Source organism: Rana temporaria, chromosome 1 (assembly GCF_905171775.1).
Source record: "Rana temporaria chromosome 1, aRanTem1.1, whole genome shotgun sequence".
NCBI lineage: Eukaryota > Metazoa > Chordata > Amphibia > Anura > Ranidae > Rana > Rana temporaria.
The window spans coordinates 82,367,037-82,387,180 of NC_053489.1; the positions used below are offsets into that span (position 1 = coordinate 82,367,037).

The window sequence follows — 20,144 nt, forward strand, 5'->3', positions numbered from 1 at the left end:
GTTTCCCCCCCTTACCAGATATATACGCCTATATAGTATGCACCCCTATATTATGTAAACCCCTTATATAGCATGCACTCCTATATTATATATAGCCCCTAAATATTGTATGCAGCTCTATATAATATACACCCCTACACAAGAAACACCCCTATACAGCATGCACCCCTATTTTATATGTACCCCTATATCGTATGCACCCCAATATTATCTGTACACATATATAGTACGCACCCATATATTATATGTACACATATATAGTACGCACCCATATATTATATGTACACATATATAGTGTGCACCCCTATATTATATGTACACACATATATAGTGTGCACCCCTATATTATATGTACACACATATACAATGTGCACCCCCTATAGTATATATACGCCCCCTATATTTCATATGTAGCTGTGTATAATATACACCCCTATATAGTCTGCACTGCTTTGTAATACACACCCCTATATTATACACACCCCAAATAAAACATGACATAGGAGATGGGTATTGGTGTGGGTTCTGCCCATTGTGCCCCCCCTCTTACCATGTGTGGGCCACAGTGAACCTCCTCTGTTTGGGGATATTACTGTTGATGAGCATCCTGCGTAGGAGCCGGGGAGAGTTCCTGGGGGAGATGATGGGGGAGAGCCGGGGTGAGGCGGTGGAAGTCTTCCTCGGGGTCCGGTTTCTGTCATGCTGCAACAGGTTCTCCCGGAGAGTCTTCACCAGATCCTCGTTCAGGTACGGATTACCGCCACCGCCGCCTCCTCCGTGTCCGCTGTCCACCTCCGGGACCGCCAGGGTGTCCGAGCTGGGCGCCGACTGCTGCTGAGCCATGTCCTCCTCTCCTCACCTCACCTCTATTCTCTTCTCCTCACCACACCGCCACCGTACAACTTACTGCAAAGTCTCACCGCACCAATCACTGCAATCCCACCTCTGCCATACCCGGCACTGGAGGAGAGCAACTTACACACTACTGACACCTACCGACCGACCTACCCACCAACCGACCGACAGCCCGCCTCATACAACTACTCTATTCTATACAGAGGAGAGATACTGAGAGCGGGAGGAGGAGGAGGAGACCCGACACTGCATGACTCTCCTATATACACCCCTCTCCTATATATATATATATATATATATATATATATATATATATATATATATATATATATATATATATATATATACACCCCTATCCTCTATTTATATATATATATATATATATATATATATATATATATATATATATATATATATATACACCCCTCTCCTCTATATTATTTGTACACTTTCTATATACACCTCTCCTATAGTATAGATGAGAGGAGTGTATATAGAAGGTTTATATATACACCTTCCATATACACCCCTCTCCTCTATATTATATATACACTTTCTATATACACCCCTCTCCTCTATATTATATATATACACCTTCTATATACACCCCTCTCCTCTATACTATATATACACCTTCCATATACACCCCTCTCCTCTATATTATATATACACTTTCTATATACACCCCTCTCCTCTATATTATATATATACACCTTCTATATACACCCCTCTCCTCTATACTATATATACACCTTCTCCTATATACACCTCATGCTTTTGATGTGAAAATCCTGAGATTTTAGCTGCCCCGCCTCTGTACTGCCTCCTGGCTTGGTGGCCATCTGTAAGCCCGGGGCCCCATAATCTTCTATTGCCCAGGGGCCCCATGAGTTGTCAGTCCGCCCCTGCCTCTGTATTATAAATACACCTGCTATATACACCCCTCTCCACTATATTATATATACACCTTCTATATACACCCCTCTCCTCTATATATACACATTCTATATACACCCCTCTCCTCTATATTATACATATACCTTCTATATACACCCCTCTCCTCTATATTATACATATACCTTCTATATACACCCCTCTCCTCAATACTATATATACACCTTCTCCTCTATATTATATATACACCTTCTCCTATATAAACCCCTGTCCTCTATACTATATATACACCTTCTATATAACACCCCTCTCCTCTATATTATATATACACTTTCTATATAGACCCCTCTCCTCTATATTATATGTATACACCTTCTATATAACACCCCTCTCCTCTATATTATATATATACACCTTCTATATACACCCCTCTCCTCTATATATACACCTTCTATGTACACCCCTCTCCTCTATATTATATATACACCCCTCTCCTCTATATATACACCTTCTATGTACACCCCTCTCCTCTATATTATATATACACCTTCTATATACAACCCTCTCCTCTATATTATATATACACCTATATACACCCCTCTCCTCTGTATTATTTATACACCCCTCTCCTCTATACGATATATACACCCCTCTCCTCTATATTATATATACACCTTCTCCTATATACACCCCTCTCCTTTATATTATATATACACCTTCTATATACACCCCTCTCCTTTATATTATATATACACCTTCTATATACACCCTTCTCCACTAGATTATATATACACCTTCTATATACACCCCTATCCTCTATATTATATATACACCTTCTATATACACCCTTCTCCACTAGATTATATATACACCTTCTATATACACCCCTATCCTCTATATTATATATACACCTTCTATATACACCCTGTCCTCTATAGTATATATACACCTTCTATATACACCCCTCTCCTCTATATTATATATACACCTTTTATATACACCCCTTTCCTCTATATTATATATAGACCTTCTATATACACCCCTCTCCTCTATATTATATATACACCTTCTCCTATATACACCCTCCTCTTAATACACCCTCATCTATATCCCTCATCTATATACACCTTATATATAAACCCTCCTATATACACCCCTCTCTATATAAACCATCTAGAAAATATACAACCCTCCTCTATATACACCTTCTATATACACCCTCCCATCTAGAAAATATACAACCCTCCTCTATATACACCTTCTCCTATATACACTCTCATATATATACACCCTCTCCTATATACACCCTCCTATATATAGATACAGTATACATACACAGTATACACACACTGACACACAATATACACACAGTATACATTCATACAAAATACACATACACACACTGAAAAGGTACTGGAAAGGCAGGGCAGCTATAATTTGGGGATTTTTTTTTTTAAAAAACCCACATTTTTACATACTGTCCCTGGTTTTACTGAGGCTGGCAAGCCTGATGGGGCATGGGGCCCTCGGACAGTGCCCGAGAGCCCGAATGGTCAGTCCGCCCCTGCACCCTCTCCTATATACAGCTAATTCAGCACCCTCTACAGTGGGGAAAATTATTATTTGAACCCTTGTAGATTTTGTAAATTTGTCCACTTATGAGAAATTAAGGGTCTATAATTTTTTATCATAGGTATAATTTAAATGATGGAGACAGAATATCAACCAAAAATCCAGAAAAAACACAAGATACAAATGTTATAAATTGAGTTACAGTTCAGTGAGTGAAATAAGCATTTGATCACCCAGAAATACATGACTTAGTACTGTTGGCAAGCACAGAGGTAAGATGTTTCCTGTAGTTGGTTACCAGGCTTGCACACATCTCAGGAAGAGTTTTGTTCCACTCTTCTCTGAATCCTTAAAGGGGTTGTAAAGGTTATTTTTTTATTTTCTAAATAGGTTCCTTTAAGTTAGTGCATTGTTGGTTCCCTTACCTTGTCCTTACATTTCCCTTCTAAATGTTTTTTTTCTTTGTCTGAATTTCTCACTTCCTGTTCCTCCTCAGTAAGCTGTTCAGTAAGTTGTTCTGGCTGACTTTCCACCGCTCAGATGATAGTGGTAAGCTTACTGAGGAGAAACAGGAAGTGAGAAATTCAGATAAAGAAAACATTTTTTTTTGAAGGAAAAGGTAAGTGAACCAACAATGCACTAGCTTAAAGGAACATATTTAGAAAATAAAAAACAAACCTTTACGACCCCTTTAAAGCGGGGGTTCACCCTATAAACCCCCCAAAAATTTTTTTTTTTCTTCTACCATAAAATCAGGCATTGTAGTGCGAGCTACAGTATGCCTGTCCCGATTTTTTTATCCCCGTACTCACCGTGTACTCGTACATCGAAGATACCGACTCCCCTCGGGGAATGGGCGTGCCTATGGAGACGGAGGATGATTGACGGCCGGCTCTGGCACGTCACGCTTCTCCGGAAATAGCCGAAATAGGCTTGGCTCTTCACGGCGCCTGCGCATAGCCTGTGCGCAGGCGCCGTGAAGAGCCGAGACCTACTCCGGCTGTCTTCGGGGAGAGTGACGTGCCAGGGCCGGCCGTCAATCATCCTCCCTCTCCATAGGCACGCCCATTCCCCGCGGGAGCCGAAATCTATAATGTACGAGTACACAGTGAGTACGGGGGTAAAAAAATCGGGACAGGCATACTGTAGCTCGCGCTACAATGCCTGTCTCGATGGTAAAATCGTGTCACTGAGGGTGAACCACCGCTTTAAGGTTTCTTGGCTGTACCTTTAGCAGAGAAACAGCCCCAAAGCATATTGTTCCACCTCCGTGCTTGACTGTAGGGATGGTGTTCTTAGGGTTAAGGATGAGCCCCCCCCCCCGTTTCGGTTTGCACCAGAACATACAAACATGAAATCAAAAGTGCTCATTTTAAAGGCTTATATGCAAGTTATTGCCATAAAAAGTGTTTGGGGACCCATGTCCTGCCCCAGGGGACATGTATCAATGCAAAAAAAAGTTTTAAAAACTGCAGTTTTTTCGGGAGCAGCGATTTTAATAATGTTTAAAGTGAAACAATAAAAATGTAATTCCTTTAAATTTCGTGCCTGGGGGGGTGTCTATAATATGCCTGTAAAGTGGCGCATGTTTTCCGTGTTTAGAACCGTCGCGCAGCAAAATTACATTTCTAAAGGAAAAAAATGTTGGGTCCTGGCAATTTAGATAAAACTCATTGAAAAAAATACCATAGCCTTATCCAAGCACGCAATCTGGCAGGCTGCAGAAAAAGAGGGGGGACGAAAAAGAGGGGGGCAGCGGCATAATGTTCGTTGTTCGCCAAATGTCCGAACAACCAAAGTTCTGCCGGAACTTATGCTCGGGCCGAACCGTTCGTCCATCCCTACTTAGGGTCATAGTCAGAATTTTTCTTCCTTCAAACACGGTGAGTCCAGTTAAAGGGTCACTAAAGGAATTATTTTTTTCAGCTAAATAGCTTCCTTTACCTTGCTGCAGTCCTGGTTTCATGTCCTCATTGTTCGTTTTTGCTTTGATGTTGCTGTAAATCCTCTCTGTTTTGGACACTTCCTGGTTGCCTGTTTCCTGATAACCACAGTACTGGGAGATTTCTCACGGTGGTCACTAATCAAGGAGGTGTGTGTAAAACGAAACTGGATTGGTGCTGAGGAGTTTTAGACAAAGTATCACTGATCTCTATTGGCTGACTGCCCTCTAGTGGCTCTCTGTACATCAGAGAACCAGCAAACAACAGCAAAAACGAAACTACACTGCAGGCACATTATATGATTGTTTTTTTTTATCTATTTTTAATCATTTTTAAAAGGAATCAGTTAACTATTATGTCTCTATGCCCTGTAAACAGTCATTTCAGCTAAAAAATTTTTTTCCTTTAGTGACCCTTTAATGCCAAAGAGCTCAATTTTGGTCTCATTTGACCACAGCACTTTCTACCAAACCTTCTCTGAATCATTTAGATGTTCATTGGCAAACTTCAGACGGGCCTGTTCATATGCCTTCTTGAAGAGCGGGACTTGCCGTGTCTTTTACTACTGAGGGGTCTGTACTGAGAGGGAAGGGGGTCTTCTACAACTGAGGGATCTGTACTGAGAGGGAAGGGGGTCTTCTACAACTGAGGGGTCTGTACTGAGAGGGAAGGGGGTCTTCTACAACTGAGGGATCTGTACTGAGAGGGAAGGGGGTCTTCTACAACTGAGGTGTCTGTACTGAGAGGGAAGGGGGTCTTCTACAACTGAGGGGTCTGTACTGAGAGGGAAGGGGGTCTTCTACAACTGAGGGGTCTGTAATGAGAGGGAAGGGGGTCTTCTTCAACTGAGGGGTCTGTACTGAGAGAGAAGGGGTCTTCTACAACTGAGGGATCTGTACTGAGAGGGAAGGGGGTCTTCTACAACTGGGGGGTCTGTACTGAGAGGGAAGGGGGTCTTCTACAACTGAGGGGTCTGTACTGAGAGGGAAGGGGATCTTCTACAACTGAGGGGTCTGTACTGAGAGGGAAGGGGGTCTTCTACAACTATGGGGTTCTGTAATGAGAGGGAAGGGGGTCTTCTTCAACTGAGGGGTCTGTAATGAGAGGGAAGGGGGTCTTCTTCAACTGAGGGGTCTGTACTGAGAGAGAAGGGGGTCTTCTACAACTGAGGGATCTGTACTGAGAGGGAAGGGGGTCTTCTACAACTGGGGGGTCTGTACTGAGAGGGAAGGGGGTCTTCTACAACTGAGGGGTCTGTAATGAGAGGGAAGGGGGTCTTCTTCAACTGAGGGGTCTGTACTGAGAGAGAAGGGGGTCTTCTACAACTGAGGGATCTGTACTGAGAGGGAAGGGGGTCTTCTACAACTGGGGGGTCTGTACTGAGAGGGAAGGGGGTCTTCTACAACTGAGGGGTCTGTACTGAGAGGGAAGGGGGTCTTCTACAACTGAGGGGTCTGTACTGAGAGGGAAGGGGGTCTTCTACAACTATGGGGTTCTGTAATGAGAGGGAAGGGGGTCTTCTTCAACTGAGGGGTCTGTACTGAGAGGGAAGGGGGTCTTCTACAACTGAGGGGTCTGTAATGAGAGGGAAGGGTGTCCTCTACAACTGAGGGATCTGTAATGAGAGGGAAGGGGGTCTTCTACAACTGAGGGGTCTGTAATGAGAGGGAAGGGTGTCCTCTACAACTGAGGGATCTGTAATGAGAGGGAAGGGGGTCTTCTACAACTGAGGGGTCTGTAATGAGAGGGAAGGGTGTCCTCTACAACTGAGGGATCTCTAATGAGAGGGAAGGGGGTCTTCTACAACTGAGGGGTCTGTAATGAGAGGGAAGGGTGTCCTCTACAACTGAGGGGTCTGTACTGAGAGGGAAGGGGGTCTTCTACTACTGAGGGGTCTGTACTGAGAGGGAAGGGGGTCTTCTACAACTGAGGGATCTGTAATGAGAGGGAAGGGTGTCCTCTACAACTGAGGGGTCTGTACTGAGAGGGAAGGGGGGGGCTTCTACTACTGACGTGTCAGTACAGAAGGAAAGGCGGGGCTTCTACTACTGAGGGGTCTGTACTGAGAGGGAAGGGGGGGCTTCTACTTCTGACATGTCAGTACAGAAGGAAAGGTGGGGGCTTCTACTACTGAGGGGTCTGTACTGAGAGGGAAGGGGGGGGCTTCTACTACTGAGGTGTCAGTACAGATGGAAAGGTGGGGGCTTCTACTACTGAGGGGTCGAAAATGATTGCATTAAAATGAATTAAAATGTATTGGCTGGTGGGGGCCTTTTTTTGTTCTTTTGTTTTTTTTGGGGTAGGGGGGAGCGGCAGTGCATGGTCTGTATGGGAACTAAGGCCTGATATGGGTCTTTTTTTTCACTTGTCCCTTGCTTACCCTCAGGTCTTAGCAAGGCTCAAACTGTTTAGGAATCAGACAAGTGTCTATGCGAGTATCTGCACCTGGCCTAATTTCAAGTGTAAATATATGTGCGCGTTGAAGAAGAAAACCCGCTGACACCTTTGTTCAACTAAATGGAGCTTCTCCTTTATTGCTCTGGGCATATAGCCCTCTTTATAGTAAAGCATGAGTTATTGTTTGCAATGTAGCCTCACAGTCGTAGCTTGTGCTGTCATTCATGGATTGGGTGATCTTTTATCTAAGAGCCTTCTAACTAACCAGGTTCATCCGGGTTTCTTTAGTCTTTTTTGGATGCCTAAGATCCCCTGTTTTCCTTGATGGGAGGGGGTGTCTGGAGGGGCCATTTTGAGTAAGGAGATTTAGCATGTATATGTACATAATAGAAATAGTCATTTAATTAGAGAATTAAGCAATCCATAACAGTAACAGGTAGTCTAACTCATCTGTCCTCATGTGCCTAGGAACTTAGCACAGGATTTTAAGGGCCAATGGAAGACACGTAGAGGAGAACTATTTTGTTCCTGTATCAGCCAGGTCCTGCAAGCGACACTTTTCCCAAATTAAGGTATGTAGTTATAAACATTTATGGATCAAGGCCATCTTTAACACAGAGTGGAGAAGGGGCAGCTGCCCCAGGCCCGGTCATTGTTGTGGGGCCCAAAGCAGCTGCCCCTCTCCTGTACTACACCTGCAGTCTCTGACCCTCTCATGTAGTATGCTTGCAGTCTATGACACTCTCCTGTACTATTCCTGCAGTCTCTGACCCAGTCTTGTAGTATGCCTACAGTCTCTGACCCAGTTTTGTAGTACGCCTGCAGTCTATGAGCCTCTCTTGTACTACACCTGCAGTCTCTGACCCTCTGCTTTACTACGCCTGCAGTCTCTGACCCTCAACTGTAGTACGCCTGCAGTCTCTGGCCCTCTCATGTAGTACGCCTGCAGTCTCGGACCCTCTCCTGTACTACACCTACAGTGTCTGACCCTCTCCTGTACTACGCCTGCAGTCTCTGACCCTCTCCTGTACTACACCTGCAGTCTCTGACCCTCTCCTGTACTACGTATGCAGTCTCTAACCCTCTCCCTTCCTACGCCTGCAGTCTCTGACCCTCTCCTGTACTATGCCTGCAGTCTCTGACCTTTTCTTGTACTACGCTTGCAGTCTCTGACCCAGTCTTGTAGTACGCCTACAGTCTCTGACCCAGTTTTGTCTTACGCATGCAGTCTCTGACCCTCTCTTGTACTACGCCTTCAGTCTCTGACCCTCTCCTTTATTACCCCTGCAGTCTCTGGCCCTTTCATGTACTACGCCTGCAGTCTCTGACACAGTTTTGTAGTACACTTGCAGTCTCTGACCCTCACTTGTAATACGACTGCAGTCTCTGACCTGCTCCTTCACTGACCTCTTGCATACACTAGACTGCCACAGCTCCTTCACTGACCTCTTCCATACACTAGACTGCCACAGTTCCTTCACTGACCTCTCCCATACACACAATTTACACCGCTCTCCCCTCCTGTATGTGCAGGTAGACAGCTGTAATCCTTTGTCATTTATTCACAAGGCAGCTATAAATGATTAGTCCTTTGACCTGTAAAATACTGCAATGCTGACAGCTGCTGCTCAGTTCAGGAAGACTTTCAGTTGAACTATTATAAGCCTGTGCTATTCTAATCATCTATCAGACAATAGTTGCTTGGTTTCCAATAACAGTGCTTGCATTTGGAGCTTACTTCATGGACTGTCCCCTCAGATATTTACCCAGATTTTAACACTGATTTTATTATAACAAGGGTTTCAATGTTTTCTTTCTTAGCCTTTGTATAGAGACCTGGTGCTCAACCTGTGGCTATTTGGCCCTTGTGCCACTCTCTGAGCCTCGGCAAATAGTAGTCTGTGTTTTGGTAATTATTCTAGCCCACTGATGGTCAACTTTCTTTAAATTGGTGGCCTCAAGTGTGGCCCTTGCATTACCAAAGGGCTGCACACAAAACTCAGTCAATATTCAGTGTCAGAAACAGCAGACACAGAACAGGATATTTTCAAAGACTAGGGGCATGATACATGATATGGTCAGAGACTGAGGACATGCTGCATGTGACAATTGGAGACTGTGAACATGCTATAGATCAGTGGTTCTCAACCTTTCTAGTGCCGTGACCCCTTGATAAAATTTACCAAGTTGTGGAGACCCCTAACCGTAAAATTATTTTCGTAGCGTGGGTTGTCAGCACCCGAGGCAAGACAAGTAATTTGTACCCCTAACCCAAGGACATTTAGCGCCCCCTGAGTCCCTTCCACTCGTACAGTATTAAAACCCTTATGGAACATTTGAGGATGTACCCCCTCTCTTTGTGCTCCTTTCTTCCCCCCCCCCCATCCCTCTCTAGCCTTTCACTCCCTTTTTCTTTGTCCCTTCCCTTCTTTTTCTCTCCCTTCCATGTATTCTGGTGTGCTGGTGGGGAGTTGGGATCAGTCAACTTAGGTGCTCTTGATCAAGGTCATCTGCTGATCTGAGAACTGTAGTGAGGACTTTTAATGGCAACTCTAATCAGAGGTAATGTTACTCACTGTCTTCGGATTCACGGTGTCTTCAACTCTGTGGTGTCTCGCAGCAGTGACACCTATGCCAAATCAGGAGATAGGGTCTCCTCCAGCCCCACCCACTTCACATTCCTCACCAGTCAGCTGACCTCTAGTCTCTGCCCCCTAGCCAGTGGGTGGCTGCGGGCTCCAGGAACAGCCCAGGATTCGGTGACACCTGTCAAATCATCATTTGACCCCCAAGGGGGTCCCGACCCCCAGGTTGAGAACCACTGCTATAGAGGTTGTTGGAGACTGGGGACATAATACACAAAACTGTTAGAAATCACTGCTATAACAGGGCAATAGAGAAACACAGATTTGTCTCTGCAGGTGCCCTGAGGGACACACAACAATGTACCAAAGGGCCGCATGTGGTCCCCAGACTGCAGGTTGGACACCAGGCATTTAGCCATTAAAGGGGGAAAAGGTATCTTAGTTTTTTCTGCCAAAACTCTGCTGCTCCTGAACGCATTGGCAGTTTTTTTTTTTTTTTCTGCCTCTAGAAGTCCCTGCCACTAAACACTGCTAAAAGCCTATATGTGCATGGACACATAGGCTAACATGCAAGAGAGTTTAAAGGCAGGAAAAATAAAATAAAAACGCCTGACACCCCTAGAAGCAGCTGCAAAAAAGTCCAGTGTTACATGAAGCCTTAGAGCCCTTTCACACGGGGCGGATCAGTAATGATCCGCCTCCGTGTGTCCGTAAGCTCAGCGGGGATCGCTCCGTATATACCCGCTGAGCCGGCGGCTGACAGGGCGGTCCCCGCACACTGTGCAGGAACCGCCCTGTCTTTTCTCCGCTCTCCCCTATGGGGGATCGGATGAACACGGACTGTGTGTCCGTGTTCATCCGATCCGCAGACGGAGAAAAAATAGGGTTGTCTTCCGTCTGCAAAATCGGATCTTTGCGGAGGCGGGTGATTACGGGTGTCAGCGGATGTTTATCCGCTGACACCCGCAATCACATAGGGACCAATGTATGTCCCTTTTTCAGCTGCAAACGAATAGATGAAAAAGCGGACATACGGGCTGCACATGTGAAAGGGGCCTTATAATTGATCTTGCAAAGAGAAACTTTAAATGCAGCCCAATTTTAAGTGGGCTAAGGAGTACAAATGTGGATTTGTTGATTTGTAAAGGCGCTGTAATAGAAGTAATCTCTAGCTGTTTCATGTCATGTGTCTCCAGTCTATGACTGTCTCCTGAAGCATGTCTCCAGTCTCCAATAAACTCCCCCAACATGTTCACAGTCTCTGACTAGCATCCATGTCTCCAGTCTCCAATAAACTCCCCCCAACATGTTCACAGTCTCTGACCATCATCCATGTCTTCAGTCTCCAATAAACTCCCCCAACATGGTCACAGTCTCTGACCATCATCCATGTCTCCAGTCTCCAATAAACTCCCCCAACATGTTCACAGTCTCTGACCATCATCCATGTCTTCAGTCTCCAATAAACTCCCCCCAACATGTTCACAGTCTCTGACCATCATCCATGTCTTCAGTCTCCAATAAACTCCCCCAACATGGTCACAGTCTCTGACCATCATCCATGTCTCCAGTCTCCAATAAACTCACCCAACATGTTCACAGTCTCTGACCATCATCCATGTCTTCAGTCTCCAATAAACTCCCCCCAACATGTTCACAGTCTCTGACCATCATCCATGTCTTCAGTCTCCAATAAACTCCCCCAACATGTTCACAGTCTCTGACCATCATCCATGTCTCCAGTCTCCAATAAACTCACCCAACATGCTCACAGTCTCTGACCACCATTCATGTCTCTGGTCTCTAATAAACTCACCCCCCATTAAGGAGATTCATCCTATCTGTATGTCTTGTTTACTATTATCACTGAAAGTAAAAGAAAATTTTGGTTGTCCCCAGAAAAGTAATAGAGAGGAAATCTACTAATGGGGAGACTAGTTCTGATGGCCTGGGGGTCCCCAAGGAATTCCCTTAATTTGCAGGGATTTCCTCTCCCTTCTCTGCAATGACACACAGATGTTGAAAAAATATCTGACAGGGAGTACAACCCTCCCTTGTGCTATTCAAAATGAAAAATAAAGTTTTGCCTATATTTCTATAAAAAGCTATGAATTGCCAGAGTTAAAGATCAACCAGGGCTATGGACTCGCCATCTGACTGCACTAATTGGCCAAGCATGGAGTGGTGTATCCCTATAGTAGGATAATTAGGATTCCCCTGGTTACATCACCCATTGCATTTCAAAACTAGCACTACAGCATAGTAAATACTAGACATATATGAACTATATATGCATCCATTTTTTTCTATGTTCAAACTGCTTTTGCTGCTTAAATACATACTCATCACTGCCCTGTCAGTACTGGAATCTCTGCACTGCTGAGTCCTATACTGACCACATGCATTGCTATGGTTCTATGTACACCCATAAAATCCTGAATACACCAGCACCCTGAACTTACCTTTCTCTGAACCAAGTGTTCCGGCGATACAGCACATCCCATGCTCATTCACAGTTGGAAGCAGAACTGACAATACTGCTCTGGCGGTACATGCACATTGGTGAAACTCTTGCTGCTTGGGTCATGTTTCGCCAATTGTGCATGTGCAGTCACACCAGTAATTTGTTCTGCAAGTGTGTGGTCCATCAAGCAAAACTCACCTTATACAAGGGGTAACCAAAGAAGAGCTGTGTGCCTATTATCGTGTTCTAACACGATAATAGTCATTGCTGAGACACGAACTGGTGTAGGGTGACAACATTCTGTCCCTGTCTTCCAATGTGCTCCTGCGATGTCACCTTTTCACTACAAACGACTGCTTCAATGTACATTATGCAGGTGTGATCCACCATGGTACCCAGGAGTTCTGCAGACAATGGATGAAGATCATATTTTCATTCCAGGGCAAAGGCAGGTACAGCACAACTGCAGTAGCGCAGATATAAGTTGAATTCTCCCATTCTTCACAGCCTATGAAAGAAAGATGCAGCCTCACCCACCTTTGTGACACCACTGACTGGGTTAACACTACCACCTTAAGCTGGCTATACACTGTAAGGCCCCTTTCACACGGGCGATCTGATCAGGTCTGCTTGCCAGTTTTTTAGGTGGACCTAAGCGGACCCTCCAATCTCTTCTATGGAGCAGCGGATGTCCAATCCTGTCCACCAAAAACAGACGGATGGGGGACCTATATCCCACCTATCTGGCGGATTGGGTTGGATGGAAATGAACAGGCGGTCTGTTTCCATCCAATTGCCCCACAGATGAGAACGGGCTCTGTCCGGGTCCGCTCTGCATAGCGGAGTGGACATAAACCTGTCATCCGCCTGCACAGCGGGGATCAGTGGAGAGATCCCCCACTAAGCAAGCGGATCCTGCTTCACAGAGGTGCCTGTGTGGGCCTTGGAGTTTTGGCTGAATTCTAACAGTGGGTGTCCCTACCAGCTCAGTATATATTCTCTGAAACCAATAATGTAACATTCTAGCTCTATAATTTTTATTATTGAAAGTATTTGTATTTATTTTATTTCTCTCTACCCTCTAGACCAGTGGTCTCAAAGTACCGGCCCGCGGGCCATTTGCGGCCCACGGACCAGTTATAAATGGCTTTTTTAGCTGACTCCTAGATTCCAAGCAAATTTGTCAAACCCTGACTTATACCAGTGCTGGTGGTAATAATGCGCTCGCTGACACCAGTGCTGGGGGTTAACCTCTTCCCCACCGCGCCATAGACAAAAGACGTCTACAGCGCGGTGGAGTTATTCTGGGAGGACGTCCCTCCCGGAATCATCCCTCCCGTCCCTCCCGGAATCATCCCTCCCGTCCCTCCCGGAATCATCTGTGAGCACCGGGCCTAGAAGACCCGGCGCATCACAGATCGCGGTAAATCGCTGCTGATAGCGGCGGTTTACCACGTGATCGCTCCGTCAAATGACGGAGCGATCACTTGTAAACAAACCGGCGTCATGTAATGACGCCGGTTCCTCCCTCTCCTCTCTGTACCGATCGGTACAGTGTGAGAGGAGAGGGGGGAGAACGGAAGCAGCAGCAGCTGCTGTGGCTGGATCTGTGACAAATGCAGTCACAGATCCAGCAGCAGCAGCTGCTGTGGCTGGATCTGTGACAAATGCAGTCACAGATCCAGCCATCCTTCCCTGCGCAATACTCAGCAATTAAATCAATACTCTGAAATAACCCCCATACTCTGCAATACCCCCATACCCCCCATACTCTGCAATAGCCCCCCATACTCTGCAATAGCCCCCCATACGCTGCAATAACCCCCCCATACGCTGCAATAACCCCCCCATACGCTGCAATAACCCCCCCATACACTGCAATAACCCCCCCATACACTGCAATAACCCCCCCATACTCCGCAATACCCGCTAATATGACAGAAACAAGATTTATTTTTTTACAGAATTGTCAGTGTTTTTTCTTTTTTAGGGCAAAAAATAAAAAACCCAGAGGCGATCAAATACCACCAAAAGAAAGCTCTATTTGTGGGGAAAAAAGGACAAAAATTTCAGATGGGCACAATGTTGTATGACTGAGTAATTGTCATTCAAATTGAGAGAGAAAATTGGTCTGGTTAGGAAGGGGGTTTAAGTGCCCAGTGGTCAAGAGGTTAATAATGTGTTCGCTGACACCAGTACTGTTTTTGAAGTTTGCATGCGGCCCCCCATGGCATATGAAAACTTGTCTTGTAGCCCTCAGGTAATTTGAGTTTGAGACCCCTGCTCTAGACTGTATTGCGACTTTTCTGCACTACCCTAGCCCTGATGAAGAGGCGGTATTTCCTTTGAGCCTTGAAACGTTGGCACCACTGTCTGTACCTACGAGACAGTATTGGAAGGGTTCCTACAGCATTTTTTATCGCACTAAACAACATATCATTTCGAGTCTATGTCTTTTCTTGAGTAATGTATAGTGCCTTTTATGGTCACTTACCCTAGGTCGTGCCTTCTTTTATGTTTGGTCAGTTGGATATCTATGCTGTTCATGTTGTTGATACATTAATTGATACATTGTTTACGAACAACATTACCGAAATAAAATTTGATATTTCTTTGATATACTTTTGTTGATCAATATATTTTTTACTTTACAATCTCCCACGCTTAAAATCCCATTGAGGAAACACACCCCCTAGGGGGTATAGCAATTGGCTTATATTCAGGGATGTGGTGAGATATTGGTTCTTAGTTTGCTACCTTAGGGGACACCTACCTTTCTTTTTCCCTACCAGCTCAACAAAAGTTCACTACAAAAGCCAGCCTGAAAATTGTTGACTGAACAGCGCCTGCAGCTAATCAATTGCAGGCACAGTTCAGGTAATCTGACAGCCGGTGATTAGTTGCAAACCAGGCTGCATCTCCTTCAACAAAGTCTCTGCTACTAATTTACTGCCTTGTGTGTCTGTGGGCCAGATTCTCGTAGAACTGCGGCAGCGTAACGTATCCCGTTTACGTTACACCGCCGCAAATTTTCAGCGTAAGTGCCTGATTCACAAAGCACTTACCTGTAAACTTGCGGCGGTGTATCGTAAAGACGTCCGGCGCAAGCCCGCCTAATTCAAATGGGGCGTGTACCATTTAAATTAGGCGCGCTCCCGCGCTGAACGTTCTGTGCATGCTCCGTTCGCAATTTTCCCGACGTGCTTTGCGCGAAATTACGGCGCCCTGACGTGTTTGTGAATGGCGACGTGCGTAACGTACTTACGCCGGAAAAATTAAATAAAAAATTAAAAATTCGAAGCGGAAACGACGGCCATACTTTGGCTGGTGTAAAGTTAAGCAATGAAAAAGATTGCTTAACTTTGCGACGGGAAAAAACGACGTTACGCATGAGAGAAGGTTCGTGGATCGCCGTAAATGCTAATTTGCATTCCCGACGCTGGAAAACGACGCGAACTCCACCCAGCGGCGGCCGAAGTATTGCAGCCTAAGATCCGAAGGCGTACGAAGCCGTAAGCCTGTCGGATCTTAGCCAAAAGCCGTCGTATCTTGTTTGTGAATCAAAAATTAAGATACAACGTGGCAAATTTGAAAATACACTGGAGTATCAGTAGATACTCCGGCGTATTTGTTCTGTGAATCTGGCCCTGTATTTCTGGGCAGCCAAGTGCAATGGTTTTCAAAGCTCAAAAACAGATTTATCACTGAAAATAAGACAGATTTCCACGTAAGTAAGAAGTGATCTAATCAGGTTTCTTACAGTCACAAGTGCAGACTTTAGAGGAGCCATTGCTATACTTTGAGACAGGATTGATAACTGTCCTGTACTGTAAATTATGATTTAATACTTATGAAAATAACAATAACATTTTAAGAAATGGTTGGAATTCGTCTTTTTTTTTTTATCAAAAAGATGTTTATTGAACATACAGTATACATAGACAACAACAATTTCCAATGCACAGGCGGAAAATAGACCGCATATGTACAGCATACATATATAGACATTTGCCCTTCATGCCCCCCACAACCATCAACCTCCATAATCCACCAGTTACTATTCCATCCCCCCATGACACAAATCAACTCAGTTCACGCACCATCACGGCACCCATTACATTTCCCCCTACAGACATCTCAAAAGTCTGGTAATGACAAGCTCCCTGGGGCTTAAACCGGGCGTATCCAGCCACCTTGACCATATCTGCTCAAACCTGCCCGGGCACCCCCTATGCTGGTATATATATTTTTCCATAATTAGAGTGTTCCCCACATGAGTAATCCAGGAGGGGTGGGTGGGCAGAGAGGCGGACTTCCATCCCATTAAAAGTAGTTTCCTAGCTTGGAACAGCGCTCTAGAGATTGCCACCCTGGTCAATTCCTTGGGAACTACGTCCTCCATTAAATTTGTCTTTTAATTATTGTCTTGTTTATTGTTATTGCAGGGCAATATTCTCCCATACCTTATAGAAGAAGAGCGAGAATTCCACTGTGGGGCAGAGAGTCTGAACATCAGCTGTACTAGAGACGTCAGAACCATGACTCCAACCCGAGACACACAATGCGCCCATTGACCGTGTCTGTACATCAGCTGTATCAGAGACGTCAGAACCCTCTCTCTTGCAAGATACAGGCGTACTATGGTCATTCTGAACTGCCAAGAACAAGGGAGCATCCAGAGTCTCCCTCTCCATAATCAGCAGAGAGAAGAGAGTGTCCTGCATGCAGAATCTACTTACAGGAATTGGAAGAGGGAGCACAAATTATAAGACTACTCTGCTCTCACCAATTTCACACCGCCTGCATCTGGAGATGGGAGTCAGGAAAGATTTACTTGCCATATTCAAGTACGTGTCTTGCTTCTGTCTTTTCAATTGCTTTATTAGCTGGAGAAATTATTTTGAGTTTATTTAGTTGGTTAAAAACTATATCTTTGGGAAACTCTTAATAAATGTCATTCTCTCCTGCCAGAGCGTTCATTTTACATACTGAATTGTGGCGTAATAAGCAACATCGCCCCCTAGCTGACTCAATCAGCTCTCATTTTCTATCAACTTTAACGAAGATCCATCTAAACAAGGGCTGCCAACCTGTCTGCATATTGTTGTTCAAGTGATACTGCGCTGGTCTAAAAATTTTGTGGAAATTAAATTGATTTAAATAGTAACACAATGTAAATAAATGAATATATATAGTTGCTGCTGCAGCAAAAAAAAAATGTTGGATAAACATCAAGTGCAAATATAAAATAAAATTATGCTGCGCTGCTGTGGTATGACTTAAATACAGTTTCTATCCCAATTGTATCACAAAATTAGAGATATAACCGTATATATATACAAACAATGAAAATAAAGTGACTTAGTGCACACAATAAAGTGCAATCAATATTGAAAAAAAGTCCCAAAGAGATTTCAACAAAACTCCAAATTCTGTGCGGACATGAATGCCAGAAAGGAAGGTGCTGAAAGTAGTGTCCAAGTAGCAGGATAGATAAGAAAGCCACCACCTCCTATCTATATCCTGCTTACCGGATGGGATGGATCCCTATAATGAGGAATCAAATGCGCTTGTGGCTTTACAGCCCAGATGGCAATCAATCGATCCAGCAAGCAAAGGGTCCTCACTTCTTAGTAGGCAATCTAGCTTTCCCCTTTATGTTCACATTACCGCTCTCCAACAAGTCACCATGTAGATATCCAAAAGGAAAAAAGAATCGACATAGAGCAGTATTGCAAACAAAGCTGATTTAATAAGAAAATGTCAGTTTCACTCACATTTGGTAGAATAACAGTAAGCGTTTAAATGTCTCTAGCCGGCCGGCTTTCTCGTATCGCTCGTTCCTTCCGGATGGCGATGAGGTACACACAATAGTGGCGTCAGCACGCCGCTCCTCCCTACGCCGTTTCGTCCTATCGTAGACTTCTTCCAGGGGCACGGAAGAAGTCTACGATAGGACGAAACGGCGTAGGGAGGAGCGGCGTGCTGACGCCACTATTGTGTGTACCTCATCGCCATCCGGAAGGAACGAGCGATACGAGAAAGCCGGCCGGCTAGAGACATTTAAACGCTTACTGTTATTCTACCAAATGTGAGTGAAACTGACATTTTCTTATTAAATCAGCTTTGTTTGCAATACTGCTCTATGTCGATTCTTTTTTCCTTTTGGATATCTACATGGTGACTTGTTGGAGAGCGGTAATGTGAACATAAAGGGGAAAGCTAGATTGCCTACTAAGAAGTGAGGACCCTTTGCTTGCTGGATCGATTGATTGCCATCTGGGCTGTAAAGCCACAAGCGCATTTGATTCCTCATTATAGGGATCCATCCCATCCGGTAAGCAGGATATAGATAGGAGGTGGTGGCTTTCTTATCTATCCTGCTACTTGGACACTACTTTCAGCACCTTCCTTTCTGGCATTCATGTCCGCACAGAATTTGGAGTTTTGTTGAAATCTCTTTGGGACTTTTTCTCATTTACTGCATACCTTCTTGTGTTTGCGGGTATCTCGTATCTATGGTTTACACACCAGTTTTACCTTTAACGTTTCTTCCCCTACAGGTTCAAGTTGGACTTATCTTTATATATGTAATAGACTTTGAAATCTAAAGATTTCAGGCGGGGAGTGTCATGTTACATGATATTATTTTTATTATGTACTGTCTCTTTAATGCCTATCTAGTTTGTCTCTTGTGGCATTCCTTAGTTTGCATGCTTCTCAGTCTCCTCCCCCTCTTTGCTGTATCAGTCATTTTAATGCTGTAATTCATCTGACCTGTGTCTATTCTCTATACCTGCATGGAAGAATCGTTCTTTTACCTGTTGTAACTTGCATTCTACGGATCATACGACGAATAAACATCGCCAGATCTTCTTTCATGTGAGTTGTGACTGAGTAAGCTATCTGGAAAGGTGATTTGGGATGGATAATCTCTTCAGGGCAATGAGCTCCATGTGCTACTGAAAACCACATTCATAGCCTTTGTAGCCGATTCAGAATAACGGCGGATCAGGAGATCCGCCGTCGTATATCTTGATGAATCTGGCCCATTGTCTCTGTGTTTCACTCTGACAAAGTAAAATGTTGTTCTGCCCTTACATGTGTGGAAAAATGCTGTAGGCTTCATGTACACTACAGCTTCTAAACTTGAGTTTATGAGCTTTTGGTGTTCTTTTGCCAAAGCTCCTAAACTCAACTCCATAAAAGCCTGTGTGTCCTCGTACATATATAGCTAGATTCAGGATGGTGAGCGCATAGTTGCGGCGGCGTAGCGTATGGCATTTACACTACGCCGCCGTAAGTTAGCGAGGCAAGTACATGATTCACAAAGTACTTGCCTGCTAAATTACGGTGGCGTAGCGTAAATCGGGCGGGCGTAAGTGCGGCTAATTCAAATTCGGCTGAGGGGGCGTGTTTTATGTTAATGGGGCT

General features: G+C 44.5%; 1 long non-coding RNA gene across 1 annotated transcript; it reads left to right on the forward strand.

Annotated features, from left to right (window-relative positions):
• The first annotated feature begins 640 nt into the window (after nt 1–640).
• Nucleotides 641–17,677, forward strand: LOC120928658. The gene is made up of 2 exons (XR_005747288.1): nt 641–747; nt 17,156–17,677. It is a non-coding gene; the product is annotated as an uncharacterized LOC120928658 (long non-coding RNA).
• Nucleotides 17,678–20,144: the final 2,467 nt, after the last annotated feature.